Genomic DNA, 18694 nt, shown 5'->3' on the forward strand with positions numbered 1-18694 from the left:
TCACCACAAAAGGATAATAAACGTTTGAGGAGAAGGTTACACTTATCTTTATCTTTAGAATGTTTTCGGACTTTTGAGACAGTGTCTCACTGTGAAGAACAGGACGACCTTGAATTTGCACCAACCCTTTCTTACTCTCCCAAGTGCTGGAGATTACATTCCTTCTACTTTCAACCATGCTCAGCAGAAAGCTCTAGCTGCATTGATTTCCCCATTACACAGTGTAGCCATGGTGTTCTATTAACATGTGTCAATTTTATTTTCTTTATTAACATACATGCTGGTAAGTTTTTGCCAACTTATAGTCACTTGGGAAGGGGGAACTTCAGTTGAGAAAAAGCCTCAATCAGACTGGCCTGTGGGCAAGCCTGTGGGGTATTTTCTTGATTGATGATTGATGTGGGAGGGCTCAGGCCACTGTGGGTGGTGCCATCCCTAGGCAGGTGGTCCAGGGGTGGATATGAAAGCAAACTGAGCAAGCCATGGGGAGCAAGCCAGTAAGCGGCTTTATAATCTCTGCTTCAATTCCTGCCTCCAGGTTGAGTTCCTCCAGGAACTCTCTGCTTGAGTTCCTGATTTAACATCCCATCATGGATTATAAACTGTAAGCTGAAATAAACCCTTTCCTCCCCAGGTTACTTTTGCTCATATTGTTTATCACAGCAAGAGAGAAGCAAACTAAGACAGCTAGAAATATGAATTAAAGAGAATCCCAAATGTTACTAGTGATTTTTTAAATAAATAGAAAAAGTCATCTAATACCTTATTTGAAATTTCAAGGAACTCCAAATAGCCAAAATAATCTTGAAAAATGATAGAATTGGAGGTCTCAATTTTCAAAAAAAAAAAAAAAACCTTAACATTTGTGTGTGTGTGTGTGTGTGTGTGTGTGTGTGTGTGTGTGTGTGTGTGTGTTGGGGGTGGTATGGTATATGCATGTACACCCATGCCATGGTATGCATGTGGAGCTGAGACAACTTGCAGACTATGATCTTCCCTCCCACATTCTGGGGTTCGGGAATTGAACTCAGGTTGTCAGCCTTGGTGGTAAGCACCCTTACTCACCGAGCTATGTCATTGGTCCTGTTTTCTTCCACTTCAGAACTAAGTACGGAACTAATGAAAGCTGAACTGTGTTACTGGAGTGAAAGTAGATACATAGATCAGTGGGGTGGAATCAAGTTCTCAGAAATATACCTTCACATACCTGTTTATGTTTTTTTTTCTTTTCAGTAAAGGTACCAAGAACACTTAGTGGAAAAGGACAAAGGGTTCTGGAAAAGCAGAATATCCTCTAGTAAAAACAATGCACTTGGACCCATCCTTTACATCTTGTTAGTATTTGAATCTGAAATGCCCCCCACTGGTTCTTGTTTTCAGCACCTGTTTCTGGGGGGTGGTACTGCATTGGTAGGCTCTGGATAGTCTAGGAGGCTGGACCTAGTTGGAGGGAGTAGGTCATTAGGGATGGGCCCTTATCTCAGCTTCTTCTTATCTCTCTTTGCCTCCTAGTTCACTGCCAAGTGAATACGCTGCTGCCACATGCTCCCATTTCCTCAGACAGTCACCTTACTTTGCCTTTGCTGCCATGATCACAAGTGACCCTCGGAAACAGTAAGTCAATTCTTTCTTAAGTCATTTCTTTCGGGTCTTTGTTTGTTTGTTTGTTTTGTTTTGTTTTGTTTTTTTCAAGACAGCATTTCTCTGTATAACAGCCTTGACTGTCCTGAAACTCACAGCATAGACCAGGCTGGCCTCGAACTCACAGAGATCCACCTGCCTCTGCCTTCCGAGTGCTGGGATTAAAGGCATGCGCCACTACTGTCCAGCTCTTCTGTTATGTCTTTTGTCACAGTGAGGAGAAATGTAAGTAATACACACTATATAGAAAAATCATAATGAATCAAAGGCCTCTATGTAAGAGCTATAATCAGTGCTCACTTCAAATATGGTTTGTCTTCTCAACAAAGCTCCTGTCCCCTTTCTTTAGAATGGTTAGGCAAAAACTGCAAAATCATGTAAGTCAGCAGGAATGCAAAATAGGCTAGTACTTCATAAATGCCACTCACAGGCAAAGCTGGCCACATCAGCTTCGCCCGAGGAGCTTTAAAAAAGGAAGTGAAGCAGACTGCATGGGATTCTCACTCAGGAATTTGAGAGCTGAATCTAGAGGTTCCTATGTGAAAGCTCCTCAGGAAATTAAGTCTGGAGGCAAAGCCAGGTTGGGGGAATCACTACCTTGGGGCTTGAACCTCACATAGGAGGTCAGAACTAGAGCCTTAGAACTCCCAGTGTGGCCGGTGGATCAGCATCATCGGCATCACCTGGAAGCTTTCAAGGGACAAAATCTTGGAGAATGAGGATGTGCTTCTTGGGAGGTGGAGGCAAATAGATCAGAAGTTCAAGGCCAGCCTGGGCTAGATGAAACCCTATCTTAAAAACAAGGGAACAAAGAAAGAAAGGAACACAGTCTTAGGCCTCTGCTAGATGTGCCTGTAATCTCAGCACTTGAGAGCTGGAGTCAAGATGATCCCTTAGAATTTGAGGCCAGCCTGGATATTTTAAATTTTTATTATTGTATGTGTACAGGTGTTTTGCCTGCATATATATCTGCAGCATTTGTGTGGCTGGTGCCCTTGGAGGCCTGAAGAGGGCTGGAGTTACAGATGGTTGTGAGATGCCATGTGGGTGGATGCTTGGAATCAAACCCAGGTCCTCTGGGGGAGAAGCCAGTGCTCTTAACCCCTAACCCATCTCTCCATCCTCCACCAAGCTAGATTTTCAGATCCTCAGAAACCTTCAGATGTATTTAGCTACAGAAGGTTTTGCAGGAAAAGGAGAGCTTGCTTAGTCTAAGAGCTAAGCCTCCTCTGACTAGCTGGCTAAGAACTAGAATTCTAGTGTGTGACTAGGGGCCAACCATGGCCCTTCTTGAGCTGAAGATTCCCCTGAGACACTTAGCAAAGTACAACTTGGAGATATATTATACAGCTTACTGGGTCCCACCCAATATTTCCAATTCAATGGGCCCTGGATGAGGCCTCCAAGTTTATACTTCTAACAGGTAACTTTCCGGTTACACTGGTGCTACTTTGTCTGGGGAACACATCTTTATAATCATTTGCTCAGACTGAAAGACCTCAGTCCACATAAGAACTTCATCAGATCAACTTCCTCCAAGCTAAGAATGGTCCAGAGGCAAATGAACTTGTGATCTTGTGGTAGAAATGAGTTAAGGTTTCCAGTATAATCTGTAGCATGACCCCAGAGAGAGCCATGCACTATGGCAATGACCCAGCATGCAGAGCTCTTGGGTGCCTTAGCTTGGATTTGCAATGTCTGTCTGGGATTGGTTTGGTCTTGTGCAATGTATGGAGCTTGAGCTGGCTTTCTGACATTCTTAGACCTATTATGGTGTGTAAGGTGACCATCCTCCCCGTCCCAGGATTTTCTGGCTTTTGTGTAGAGGATGTTTTCAAAAGATTTGTCTTAAGATATACTCACAGGAGAATGTGACCTTTCTAAATGTGTCCTTGCTAAAATGGCCAGTGTCCCCGTTTTTTTTTTTTTTTCTCCATAAAGTTTCAGAGCCTCTGAGCCTTCTCTTTCTACAGCCCTCTCAGTTGTGAAGTCAGTCTTGTCTTTTGCAGGAAAGCTGCCTTCCTATAACTCTTCTGCAGACACAAGTGAGTCTGTAGAAACAGTTCTTTGCAATGTGATTTTGAGTATTTAAAATGGCTCCTTCCCAAATGTCCAAATGCAGCGAGTCTTGACTTGGAATTCCTTCCTGACCTTTCCATACTAGTTGTTGCTCTGCTCTGGTTGATCCTAAGGAAGGCTTTGAAAGTGAAACTGAGCCATTGAAGTGGCCAGGTGGTCTTTGAAAGGGCCAGGTTTATAAAGATTTGGTTGTGCTGTTATGGAGCAGGCTTTCTTTTGGGCCACCAACCAGTTCCCAAATCGTGACATAGAGACTTCTTATTAGTTATGAATGCTCAGCCTTAGCTTATTCTCGATTCTAGCTAGCTCTTAAAACTTCATTTAAGCTGTTTCTCATCTACGTTTGGCCCCGGGGCTTTTTACTTTTCTTTCCTTCTCTATGTCCTACTTTTCCTGCTTCCTCCATGTTTGTCTGGAGGCTGCCTGGCTGGCTAGGCCAGGGTGGCTCCCTCTCTTTCTCCCTCATTCTCTCTTCTCTCCGTCTCTCCCCTCTTGTTCCCTCCACAAGCCTAGATTCCTCCTCCTACTTATTCTCTCTTCTTACCAGCCCTGCTTATCCCTCCTCTGCCTAGCTATTGGCTGTTCTGCTTTTTATTACAACAATCGGGTGCCTCAGGCAGGCAAGGTAAGACAGCAACACATCTTTACATAATTAAACAAATGCAGCATAAACCAGTGTAACACATCTTTACATAGTTAGACAAATGCAATATAAACAAATGTAACATAACTTTACATAGTTAAAGTAATATTCCACAACACTGTTACACATAGATTTTAGCATGCAGTGATTCTAAAGGCACAGTTCTTTGAATTGTAGATTACAGCACATGCCTATAATTAGAACATAATCAGGAGGTGGAGGCAGGAGGATCAGAAATTCAAGGTTATTCTCTAGTACATAGTGAGTTTGAGATCAGCCTTGGCTACATGAGAACTATGTGGACTACTAAACCCATATACACATAAGTAACAGTAAGTGAGCAAAGCAGTTGTCTTTCTGCATTTATATATACATATATAATATATAGTGTAGATACAAAATAAGAGGCTTTGAATTTGAGTAGGAGTAGGGGAGGGAGACAGGGGAAGAGCTGGAGGGAGAGGAGAGAGGCAGAAATTATGTAAATACAGTATTCATATATGAAAAATTTCAAAATAAATTTAAAAAGTAGACTTTAAAAAAGAAATATAGTTCAAGGCCAGCCTAGTCTATAGAGCGAGTTCCAGGACAGCCAGAGCTACACAGAGAAATCCTGTCTCAAAAAATAAAAGAAATATAATTTAAAAATCTCAAAAGTATAAAAATTCATGTGTATAATATATCTAGATATGAGAATACATATTTTTAACATTAAAATTTAAAATGTCTTTGTCCATAGTAAATTTCCATTGTGTTCATGTAATTAGCTTCTCTCATATGTAAAGTGAACTATTTTATGTATAATCATATATATATATATATATATAATTATGGTAACAATATTGGATTTCATTACTTTTCCCCCAATACCTAAAATTATTGTATTATGGAAAAATTATTTCACAAAACACTATTTTTATAAGATTTCTAAATTCTATATTCTTTGTATTCTATATAAAAATGGGATTCCCTCATTTCAATAAATTATTTTGATGTAATTCAAAAGTATGCCAAATCTAATTATATTTTACTTGGAGTATTTGATGCTCCAAAGATCACACATGAAATAATTTAGAAAAACATAAAATACAAAAACATGTTAATTAATTATGAGCAAATTAGTTATAATAAATAGAGTTCCTAAGCATGTCAATTTTCATGTAATTCTGTACAAGGAGCCAGGAGGTTTGGATTTAAGCCAAATAACTACAGAAGTGTGAGTTTGCAGAGGCTCTGTAACTGCAAATCTTTTTACACAAAGATGTGTGTACTAGCATGAGCAAGAACCCTGTGATGGTAAAATGGGAAATAAATATGGCATTGTCTGTAAAGGCATATAAACTGTTGTAGCCCACTAGGTTTCCTAGTGGCTGTACCCGCAGGACTGCATAAGAGGTTGACTGGACCACAGGCCTGAGTATCAGGTGTTTGGAAGGGTCTACACTTGACTGTAACTAGCAAGGGGGAGGGTTTTTGCTCCGCCCCTTGGCATTGTTATAAATAGACCTTTGGAATAAAGTGCTGGCTGGTGGGTAAGGATCCAGGCCCACTCAATTCTATCCTATGTTTTCTGTTTTCTCTCCCTTCTTTATTTCTAACTAAATCTCTCATTCCTCAAGAGTCCCTGGGGTAAATAAATATGGGGGCTGGTCTGCCACAATAAACAATGCCTAGAATAAACATATCAAATACATGCTTCTAAAAGAAAGATGTGGGCTAAATAAAGCACCTCAGAAGGGATGGGGCGGGCATATCACAATTGCCTTTTCTTTACTATGATAGAACGTTTTACCCAGACTGGAAGTAGGGTGAGGCAAATGAGATAGTCAACCTGCAAGCCCACCATCCCTTCTTCAGGTTTTTCCAAGTGCCTTACCTGCTGTGGTACTATGGTCTTGAAAAGTGGATTGCTCAGACTCTAAAGGCTCCATGCAACCTTGATGCCTAAGACAGCCTCATCTTTTGTCTCTGGCTGTCGTTAGGCAGAATTGTAAACTGTGTGCCCAAGCACTGAAGTTATTCCTCAACACACAGTGAAATGCTTGCTAGCCTGAGAGCTTTACTAGTTGAGAGAATTAAATATTAGCTGACTGTGAAGTTAAGCAGGCCGAAACTTGAGTGGCCTCACACAATGAAGATTACAGACTTAACGGAATTCATTTTGCAAAGCCATCAAACAAACAGACAGCCGCAACAACAAACAAGAAAAAAGAGAAACAGTAATTAACCCCATAGGTGGACTGGATTTCCTGGGTTGTTGTATTATAATATTTAAAGCATCCAGTTTTCAATACAAAGTTAGGAGGTACACAAAGAAACAGAAAAATAACATCCCTATTTGTGAAAAGGGACTATTAAGGGAAATCACCTGGTTTCCAGGAAACGAAATCCATTTAAAAAAGAAAGAAAAAAAAGGTTGTGAGGCTAGAGGGATGACTCAGTGGTTAAAAGCCTTTACTGCTGTTCTGGAGGCCTCAAACGTCTTTATGTAGCCAAGGATGACCTGGAACTTCACATCCTTCTGTCCCTATCTCTTGATGCTGGGAATACAAGCACAAAAATCCATTTGGTGCTGGGAATCAAAATTAGGGTTTCTTACATGCTAGGTGAATACACTACCAACTGAGTTACATGCCCCTGAGTTCTAATTCTAAATGTATTTTAAGGCATTATATTCTCAAAAAGTTATCAGGGAAAGGGAAAACATGGTGGTAATAGTGAAGTTCTCCACATCTGCAGAATCTAGTCATGGGATTAAATGACATCTGGGCATCATCTTCTGCAGGATCACTATTTCCAGTGATCATGGATGGGGGAGACTCTGCAATAGATAGTCCCTTAACACTAATACCCACACTCCAGTAATGTTAGTGGTCCCTGATTAGCATTTTCAAAAGTCGTTTCCATTCCTTTGCCTTTAGAATGGTTATACACTGTCTTTGAAAGCCGGATATCTTCCCGGGAATTGTCTTCAAGTAAGTCATTCTATAGGCAGGAAACCTGAAACCTCAAATGGAGCTGGGGGCCGCTCTGTCATGACCCAAAGCTGGAGCAACAAGCAAGGTCCCTGACCTTCCAGGCCAGCACCTATGTCACACGGCCTGTTTCCTTGACTCTTTGTCCAACCTCTTCCAAGAATGTTTAATTCAAGAAAACATGGTAAACAGTCACTACAGTTCCCTTTCCTTTTGCTTTCAATGTTTGCAAAGCAGGACATTGGAGGAGCCAAGTTCCTCAGGCCTCAGCATAAACCAGTTTCAGGTTGTCCTCCTATCTCTGGCGTCACTGGCTCAGTACCCTTGGCAAGCTTCCTTTGTCTCCGATCTTCTGTGTTGTTCAATATAGGAATAACAAGACCTGCCTCCTGTGGTAGTAGTGAGGCTGAAGCAGGTTAATGTCCATGAAGTACTGTGGGCATCACAGTAAATAAGATGTATTTGTAATTGGGCTGAGGATGTAGCTTAATTAGTAGAGTGTGTGTATGAAACCCTGGGTTCAATACCCAGCATCTTACAAAAATTGGGTATGGTGCACACCTGTAATCCTAGCACTTGGGAGGTGGAGGAAGGAGTACCAAAAAGTCAAGGTTATCTTCAGCTCCATGCAGAGTCTGAGGACTGGCTCACTGTTCTCTGTGGGTTTTTGGAAGCCTGCTGTTCTAGCTAGTTTTATGTTAACATGACACAAGCTGCAGTCATTTTGGAAGAGGGAACCTCCATTGAGAAAATGCCTCCAGCAGATTGGCCTATGGGCAAGCCTGTGGTATATTTTCTTGATTGATGGTTGATGTGGGAGGGCCCAGATTACTGTGAGTGATGTCACCCCTGGGTTGGTGATCCTGGGTGCCATAAGAGAGCAGGCTGAGCAAGCCATGATGAGCTAACCAATAAGCAGCACTCCTCCATGGCCTCTGCATCTGCTCCTGCCTCTGGGTCCCTGCCCTGTTTGAGTTCCTGCCTCAACTTCTTTCATAATGGACAATGCTATGGAACTATAAACTAAAATAAATCATTTCCTCCAAAAGTTGCTTTTTGTCTTGGTATTTTCTCACAGTAATAAAATCCCTAAATAAGACACGTGCAGAGCAAATCCAGAGACGCCAGGCTGAACCCATGGCTAGGAGCATTAAGAGATCTGAGGCAGCATCAGCGGGATAGATGAAGTGCAAATCCTGCCTCAAATCTATCTTTGCCACCAACAGGAAGGAAATACTATAAACAACATTTTAGGGGCTGTCATTGAATGTAGAAATGCGTATGAAACTATGATAATGGTTTTGGAAGCAGAGTTTGATTTGTTTTTGTTTACTTAAACCTGTAAGAGCTATGCCAAAATATGAAAAATCCACTCTGCAGGAGACTCCTATACAATGTGCTTTCATTAGAAGTTCTTGTTTTATGTGGTTCTTTTAGTTCTCAGTGTTTGTTCCCATGGGAATCTGGTAGAGCAGAGGTGCTAATGGCTGACTTCTTGCTGGTATTCAATATGCTCTTGATTTGGTATGTTTAGTGTGTCACTAACTCTTGAAGAAAGACAGTTTGGAGTGTTCTCACTCTAGCAATCATTTTCTAAATTTCTATTTAAACTTATATAGATTTAATGTGTGTGTGTGTGTGTGTGTGTGTGTGTGTGTGTGTGTGTGTGTGTGTTTGTACCAGCCATAGTGTACATGTGGAGGAGGTCAGAGGATAACTTATGGGAATCATTTTACCTTTATATGGGTCTTGAGGAGTAAACTCAGGCCACTAGGCTTGCATGGCAAACACATTTATCCACTGAGCCATGTTTTTTAAGAAAATATATTTTGAGGGTCACACTGCTGCAGAGGCCATGCTGATATGAGTGGCCTGCACTGCCACGTGGGGCCATGGTGACATCTGAGCCTAGGCTGATGATGGGGACTATGTCTGGGCCCATGGTCCTACCACAGCCGGTGTCTATGTTGATGTCCATGGCCCATGGTGCCACCAAAGACCATACAGATGCCTGGGGTCTAGGCTGCATCCTGTGGCCACAATGGTGTCCAAGGGCCCTGCCGCTGCCTGTGTGGTGGTGGGAGTATGCTGATCTGAGTAGCCTGTGCTGTCATCTGGGGCCAGGGTGTCCTTAGGCCAGGGCTGCGACCGAGGGCTATGTCTGGTTCCAAGGCCCTACAGCCGCCAGGGTCTGTATTGATGTCTGTGGTTCCTGTTATCACTGAAGGCCATGCCAATGCCAGGGGTCTGGGCTACTGCCTAGGACAATGTTGGTGTCTGAAGGCCTTGTTGCTACCAGGGCCAAACTGATCTGGGTGGCCTGTAATGCCAACGGGGCCATGGTGATGTCTGGGCCTGAGCTGCTGCTGTTGGGTCTGTGATGATATCCATGGCCCATGTTGCCACAGGGCGTCATAGGAACCACGTGCGTTGAAATCTGTGCTGAGCCAGCCCCACCTCTCACTGGCCCTAGGGTAGCTGGTTCTGCCCCTCACTGGTCACTGCAGCAGGAAAGCTGGCCCTTGCACTTGGAAGAGATGGTCCCACCCCTCACCATAGGCATGGGAGAACTGACCCTGATGGCATGGGTCTAGGAGAGCTGGTTCTGCCCCTTACTTGAGGTGGTTAGTCCATGTGGCCCAGACCAACCTGCTCAGCTACCACCCAGACCCACATCCTGGACCTTGAGTTGGCCCACCCTAACATCTACCCCATCTATGACCTGCTGGAGTTTGTGAAGGGACTGGTCCTGTAAAATGATAACAGCAGGATCTCCATGACTCTGGGCAAGAGCAGGGTATCTGAGAAGAGTTTCAGTGAGAGTCCAGTGATGATGGTGTGTCAGAGGCCTTGAACCAGACCAGTGACTCTTTGTAATGGACATTTTGTGGGTGGGGCTGATTGGACAAAAGGGTACACTGCATGACACACTGCAGTACCCAATGCCACTAGGATGAATGACGAGGTGTTGGAAAGACTGGGGGTCCAGGTGGTTTTTGTTTTGTTTGTTTTTAATTGTTTTTTTTTGGGGGGGGGCTTCTTTTTTGGGAGGATACTACAGGGGTGAGGGGAAAATATGGAGGAACTGGGAGGTTAGTGGGATTGGAGTGCATGATGTGAAATTCCTAAAGAACCAATAAAGAGGGACTGGACTTGTCCCGCTGCATGACTGAGACAGTTGTGTAGCTTGATCTGTCTAGGGGGTCCCTGGTAGTAGGATCAAAATCCATCCCTGGCTCATGAGCTGGCTTTTTGGAGCCCACTACCTATGGTGGGACACCTCAAACAGCCTTTACATCCAGTACAGCCTGCCTCTATTGAATGTATCAGGCTCTGCTGACTCCCCATGGGAGGCCATACCTTGTTGGAGGAGGGAACAGGGGTAGGGTGGGGTGGGAGTAGGGGGGAAGGCTGGAGGGGTAAGAGGAGGGAAGAAGGGGATCTGTGATTGATATGTAAAGTGAATAAATAATTTCTTAATTAAAAAGAACCAATAAAGAATTATAAAAGAAATACAAAGTATTTTTATGAATACTATGAGAATTTTATACAATATATTTTGATCATATTCACCCCTGCAACTCCTCATAGATCCACCCCCACCTCCCTACCCACCCAACTTCATGTTCTCTCTTTTAAAAACTATTTTAAAATGTTAATTAAAATATAATTGCATCCTCTCCCTCATTCCTTTTCCCATTTAGTCTACTTTATGCTGCTCAAATACTCGTGGACATGGACCTTGACTATGAGCACCGTTGATGTACCAGGCATTACATATTAAGTCAAACTAAGTCTCCAACTCCAAAACGCTATCGATTGCCAATAGTTCTTCAACTACAGGTGAGATTATTTTTGCCCCATCATCGTAGGATTTGGTCTGGCTTAAGCTTGTACAGGAATTGTGCATGCAGTCACAATAGCTGTGAATTAATGTATATAACTGCACTGTTGTGTCCATAAAACACTGTTTCCTCATAGTCACCCACCACTTCAGGTTCTCAGAATCTTTACACTCCCTCTTCTGGAATGATCTGAGCCTTGCAGAGAAAGGGTATGATTTAAGTCTGAGCACTCCACATTCTTATTCTCTGCACTTTGACCAGTTGAGAATTTCTGTGTTAATTGTGTTCTACTGAAATTAGAGGTTTTTCTAATGAAGATTAAAAAAAACGTACTAATCTATGGGAATAATGCTAAGGCATCAGGCGTCATTTAGACACTATGTTCATTTAGCACAGTGGTTTTCAAATTTTGGGTCATGACGCCTTTGGGGGTAGAATGACCCTTTATGGGGGTTGCCTAAGACCGTCCTGCATATTTACATTACAGATATTTATAGTACAATTCATAACAGTGGCAAAATTACAGTTATGAAGTAGCAATGAAAATAATTTTATGGTTTGAGGGGGTCACCACAACATGAGGAACTGTATTAAAGGGTCACAGCATTAGGAAAGTTGAGAACCATTGATTTACCCACAGATTATTGGTCTAGATAATGATGCCAGACATGGGGTCCATCTTGGGGAAGAGGTCTTAAATCCAGTCAGAAAGTATTTGGTTATGTGCATAACAGCAAGTGTGTATGGGAGAAGCATATGGAAGTCAGGGGACAGTTTGCAGATGTCAGTTATTTACTGGTGATGCTATAACTGTTGGTGGGAATATAAGTCTACATGGCAACTAGGAAAAATGCTAGAGATTCCTTAAGAGATTGAAAAAGTGCCATGAGTGAGCTATGTTTGAAATATTGCCCAACACATTTGTCTTAGCAAAACATTGGAATTTAATGAATAACAACAAATACACAGACTATATAAATTTCTTTGGCTTTAATTTACCAAATAATGCTAATTTAGCTTGGTAAGCATGACCCTTGGCTGTCATAATTTCTTTTATTCCCATCTGTCTTAATTTTTTTATGTTTATATTTGCTTGCCTTTAATTAGCATACAAAGTAACAGGGTTCATAATGGCATTTTCATACATACTTTGTTTGTGTTGGTCATCCTCCCCAAATACTCTCCCTCACAGTCCTGCCCTCTTTGTACTCAATTAGTCTCCTTTCAATTTTTACGTCACATATATTCTAATTCCTTTAAAAATCCCTACCCTCTTTGGACTCTTTGGAGGGGGATTTCATACGTTAGTACTATATTGACATCATTTCCACCCTTCCCCATCCTCTTCAACAACCCCCTCTGTGTCCTCCCCACTTTCTCTCAAATTCATGATGTCTTCTTTTTAATTATTCTCTCTCTCTCCCCCTTCCTCCCCGCCTCTCTCTCATACACACACACAGAAACACACAGACACACACACCCTACTGACTATATTCAGAATACACATGTTCACTCTCAGCTCGCACATTCCATTTTATACAATGATAACAATTTAGACAGGCTAAAAAAAGGATAAAGGGTCTCTAGGGTTCAAAGAGGTTTTGTTTGTTTTTGTTTTTCAGGACAGGGGTTCTCTATGTAGCTTTGGAGCCTGTCCTGTAACTCATTCTGTATACCAGGCTGGCCTTGAACTCAGAGATCTGCCTGTCTCTGCCTCCCAAGTGCTGGGATTAAAGGCATGCACTACCACCGCCTGGCTCAAAGAGTTCTTACTGAAGACAGGTGGTAGAGAGCTGAGACAGATGCAGAGAGTCACTGTAGGTAGCTACTTAAAATGTTACCCTAAAGAACCCACTGGCAGAGTTGATTCAAAGTACAGAACTGGTTCTAGCTTAACTGGGTCTAGACCACAGGCAAAAGCAAGAAGGGATGTGTTGAGCTGAAGCCCCAGGGACAGAGTTGGCATATGCACTGCATGGGCTGATGACAGACAGATGAGTGAATGTTAATCAACCCCTGTGTTAGATGCCCCTCCTTTTATAGGACTGTCTGAGAAGGTTGCATCATTGATTAGTCTAGCATGTCTGATAACTTTAATATGATGAGTTGATAAATGGTACAATTTTATTTGTGTATGTAAATAAGTTCCTTGTCAGTTTGAGCCTGATGGTTTGTGCTGGACAGATGGTGGTCATTTACATGTACAAATAACATTCTGTTTCAGCATTTGCACTCAAAATGGCACAAACTGCTGGGTTATAAGATGGAGTCACTCAGGACAAGGCATAGCATAAAATATACTGTGTATATGGTTTTCCTGGTCTGCCTAGTGAGTTTCAGGCTGTTGAGGCATGTACAGTGAGACCCTATATCAAAAAAAACCAAAACAACAAAATGTGTGTGTGTCCCTGCAAATACCCATAAACAGATACAGAATTGAATATTTAAGCTGTGCTATATTCAGAGAGCCAGAAATCTGAAGACAGAGGACTAGCATTGCAAAATTTGCCTTTACTGTCCCATCTCCAGCTAGTACACTTCATAGAGAATCTGAACAAAGGAAGTTAATCATTCCAGAGTTTAGTTTGTTCACCTGGTAATGTGATCAGCCTTGTCTCTGATATTTATGGATAATTATCAAATTAATAATAATAATAATAATAATAATAATAATAATAATATGGACTATAAAATTGCCCCTACCTATTCCTCCTGTTTCTGGTCCCAATGTAGGCAAGCCTAGTCCTGATCTCTTGTCTATAAAATCAGATTAATGACTCAGCAGATTAAGGCTGATGACCTAAGTTTCATTCTTGGGATCTATGTAATGGGAGGAGATAACCATCTGCCCCAAATTGTCCTCTTATCCTCGTACTCCCACAAGAGTGAGGAACACTCTGACATTTTCTTCTCTTCCTGGGGAGTGCATAGGGAGATGTACTTACAACTAAAATCATATATTGTGATCCTCCAGCCTCCTTGTATTGAAATTACACAAACAGTCAGAATCTTGGCAAGCTACCTGGTTTGTCCCATCCTTGGAGACAATGCCCTTTGCTACAGGAAAAAAATATATCCTTGCCTCAGTCTTCGGACAAATAAGAGGATATGTGGGCTGAAGATGCATTTATGCAACACATTTTGAAATATAGAAGGGACAGGAATGGGCACTGAGGGTCATGGACACTAGCTTCTTTTAGTTAGCCTTGGTAACTGGGAAAACTACCCTGGGAGCAAGATAACACACTTGGTGTTTCTGTAATATTGATTGTCTGTTCACACTTTTCGCATGAAAATATTTCGCAGAGGTTATTTTGTTGTTGTTGTTATTTTTGAAGACATAATTTCTCTATTTAGCCCTGGCTGTCCTGGAACTCACTCTGTAGACCAGACTGGCCTCGAACTCAGAGAGATCCACCTGCCTCTGCCTCCTGAGTGCTGGGATTAAAGCCATGTACATGCCTGGCTGCAGTGATTATTTCTAATTTTTCATGATTTTCTTCTGAGATAAGCTCTTGTGTGGATCCCAGTCTGGCCTTAAACTCTCTGTGTAACTTAGAATGACTTTGAGTTCCTATTCCTCCTGCCTCTACCTCCTTAGTGCCAAGATTACAGGCATGTGCCACCATGCTCGGGTTATTGGTGCTAAGGAGTCAAAAGAGGGCATTGGATTCCCTGGAACTCGAATTGCATATAGTTGTGAGCTGTCCTCTTGAAGAGCAGCCTACTCTTAAGCACTAAGCCATCTCTCCAGGCCCTATTCTAAGCATTTTATAAATTTTAACTTACTTGGTCATCAAAACAATTCTATAGATATAGGTAACATTATTTTCATTGCATACATGTGAGAGCTGAGAAACTGAGAAGTTGGAACTGAGAAGTTGGGCCACTTCATCCCAGTTGCTTATGAAATAGGAGGAGAAAGACGGTAACCTAGAGCTGGCAACTTAGCTCATCAAGTAGACTCTTTCTGCCAAGACTGATGACCTCAGTTTGATCACCAGGACACACATGGTAAAAGTAAAGAATTGACTCCTACAAGTTGTCCTCTGACTCCTACATGCATGCCATGGTGTGCATGCATGCAGATATACAACCAAATATAAAAAAGCTCAAATCCTTATATATTTGATTGTTTTACAAATTTGAGTTATACCATGGTGGACAAGGTCAGAAAGAAAAAGGTATTTTACTTTTATTCATTTATAGCATGTAATACTTTTGTACTGAAGTAACTATTCATATTTGTTGAACATTTCTGTTGTTTATTTATAAGATATTTTCTATATAAATTGGATCTGCTTTTTATCAGAATATGCTTCCTTGATATTTATTCTAGTCTGTGGGTGACTTTGAATATACTAAATATTTATTTTATATGGTGCTAGAGAGATGGCTTAGTGGTTAAGAGCACTTTCTGCTCTTGCAGAAGACTTAAGTTACATTCCTAGCACCCATATGGTGGCTTATAACCTTCTGTAACTCTAGTCTCAGGGGACTTGATACCCTCTTTTGACCTCTGCTTGTACCAGAACTCATATGGTACACAGATAAACATGCAGGCAAAACACACATACACATAAAATAAATAAATAATTTAAAAAACATTTATCTTATGTATGTATGTATGTATGATGTGTAGTGTATGCCATTTGTATACAGGTGACTTCTAAATCCACAGAAGGGTGTCAGATCCCCTGTAGCTCCAGTTACAGACAGTAGGGAGCCATCTGATGTGGGTGCTAGGAACCAAACTCTGACCCTCTTAAAGACCAGCATACTTTCTTTTCTCTGTGTGTGAAGGTGGTGCTGTGACACTAGGGATGGAATTCAGGCATGCTAAGTCTGTGTTCTTTCGCTGAAGCACATCCTAAGCTCCTTATTATCTTTGGGATACTCAAAATTAACTCCTTATTATCTTTGGGCTACTCAAACTTAACGAGATACGCGCTTCTTCTTTTTTTTTTTTTTTTTTTTTTTTTTTGGTTTTTTCGAGACAGGGTTTCTCTGTGTAGCTTTGCGCCTTTCCTGGAACTCACTTGGTAGCCCAGGCTGACCTCGAACTCACAAAGATCCACCTGGCTCTGCCTCCCGAGTGCTGGGATTAAAGGCGTGCGCCACCACCGCCCGGCTGAGATACGCTCTTCTTAAAAACACTTGACAAATGATCCGCTCTTTTTATTCTGTAGGCAATCTTCTTGCGGCTGAAAGTCAAGATGGTATTCCGCATTTTCTTCTAGAAGGTAAATGAATATATATTTTACACTTAAATCTATGGTTTATTCAATGATTCCGTCCATGTGTTTTGGACATGTGTAGACGCTTAAGTATTTATCTGCTTATGAAATGCCAGTTGTTTCAGTCCCACCCGGTGAAAATTCCACCATCTTCCATTGTGTTAGCTTAACACATTTGTCAATATTCAAATGCCTTATGTAAAATGATTTATTTTTAGAATTTCACTGATCAATAGGCCTTTGTTTTTACTCTATAATCCTGTTGAGTTTAGTATAATTCTTGAGATCTGGATCTATGATCTTGAAAATGTTTGTTTTCAATTTTAATTTTGATTTGGCTATTCTATCAGCTTGCTTATTAAATTAATTGTTTGTATTTTTTAAAAAACCTTAAATCTAAGGAGTTTAGCTTGAAAGTGTTAACTTCAAACTACAATGTTACTTAACCATCACACTTGGCTAGAATTTCTAAGTTCTCTATCACTTAAAACTTCTCATTCATTGGAGCATGAAGATCTTTCCACCACAGTTTGGTTTTCCCATTAAATTTAAACCTCAGGGCTAGGGAGTAGAGCAATTTCCTAGTTGCATGAAACCTAGTTGCATACATACATTAAGCAAACCACTCATACATATAAAATGAAAATGAAGTTCTAAATTGCTTAGAATAATTCTTGATACCTGGTAAGCATATGCAAATATGAAATAAATATTTGTTTACTACCTGCTATATCTTAAAAATTTTGAGACAAGGTCTTGTGTAGTTCAGACTAGCCTTGAACCCAGTATTAGCTGAGGATGACCTTGATCTTCTGATCTGGTTAGTATTAGGATTTGGGTTAGAGACCGAGCTACACATCTAGCCCTCCTGATGTCTTCAAATACAGGCTTGTCTCTTCATATGACTGTCCTGGAAAGTAGGTACTATTATTTCCCTGTTTTAAAAATATGGTATTTTCTTAATTCTTTGAGAATTTTATATATGCATACAATATATTTTAATCATATTTACCACCTCTCTTCATCCTAACTTCTCCCAGATCCACCCCATTTTTGCTACCCCCAACTTCATGTCCTTTATTTTAAAAATACTATATGTATCTATTGTATTAGTCAGGGTTCTCTAAAGGAACAGAACAAAACCGTGTGTGTGTGTGTGTGTGTGTGTGTGTGTGTGTGTGTGTGCACGCAATGTAGTAAAATGCCTTACAGGCTGTAGTCTAGCTAGTCCAACAATGGCTGTCTACCAATGGAAGGTCCACACATCCAGTAGTTGTTCAGTCCATGAGGATGGATATCTCAGTGTTTAGTATATGCCGGAATCCTGAAGATGTAGGCTCTAGTGGCAGTAAAGGAATGGACTTGCCAGTGAGAGGGAGAGCAAGCAGGCAAAGAGAGAGCAAGCTTCCTTCTTCCATGTCCTTTATATAGACTGCCAGTAGAAGGTGTGGTCCAGATTAAAGGTGGCTCTTCCCACGCCAAAAGATCTGGTTTAAAATGGAGCTTTCTACTTCAAATGATTTAATTAAGAAATAATCCCTCACAAGTATACCTAGCTGCTTGGGTTTTAGCTAATTTAGTTAATTACTCAAATTGACAACCAAAAATAGCCAACACACACACACACACACACACACACACACACACACACACACACACACACACACACACACACACTGTGGGATGGTCTATATGTCAAATTACTCTGATTGGTCAATAAATAAAACACTGATTGGCCAGTGGCTAGGCAGGAAGTATAGGCGGGACTAACAGAGGAGAAAAGAAAGAACAGGAAGGCAGAAGGAGACACTGCCAGCCGCCGCCATGACAAGAAGCATGTGAAGACACTGGTAAGCCACGAGCCATGTGGCAAGTTATAGATTTATGGGAATGGATTAATTTAAGCTATAAGAACAGTTAGCAAGAAGCCTGCCACGGCCATACAGTATGTAAGCAATATAAGACTCTGTGTTTACTTGGTTGGGTCTGAGAGGCTGTGGGACTGGTGGGTGACAAAGATTTGTCCTGACTGTGGGCAAGGCAGGAAAACTCTAGCTACACGGTCTTATTCTGCAGGCCACAAATTCACTATGTGACAAAGGGAGGCCTCAAACTGGCAGGCATCCTTTTGTCTTAGTCTCCCAAGTGCTGAGATTACAGTCATGCAAAACCATGCCTGGCTTGGTCTCCATTTTGTGAGATGTAATTGGAGCCTCAAATAGTTTACATGACTTTTCCAAAGTCACATGGATTGCATGTTTCAATCAAGATTAA

At 41.4% G+C, this 18694-nt stretch overlaps 1 protein-coding gene across 1 annotated transcript in view; it reads left to right on the top strand.

Moving 5' to 3' along the window:
- The first annotated feature begins 1511 nt into the window (after nucleotides 1-1511).
- Nucleotides 1512-18694, top strand: part of Usp26 (ubiquitin specific peptidase 26) — a 99755-nt gene continuing 82572 nt past the window's right edge. Inside the window, exons 1-3 of the mRNA XM_042269256.2 lie at nucleotides 1512-1614; nucleotides 11043-11181; nucleotides 16373-16426. The gene's annotated coding sequence lies outside the window, so the exon portion shown is untranslated. The remainder of the gene's footprint in view (nucleotides 1615-11042; nucleotides 11182-16372; nucleotides 16427-18694) is intronic.

This window comes from Peromyscus maniculatus, chromosome X, assembly GCF_049852395.1.
Source record: "Peromyscus maniculatus bairdii isolate BWxNUB_F1_BW_parent chromosome X, HU_Pman_BW_mat_3.1, whole genome shotgun sequence".
NCBI lineage: Eukaryota > Metazoa > Chordata > Mammalia > Rodentia > Cricetidae > Peromyscus > Peromyscus maniculatus.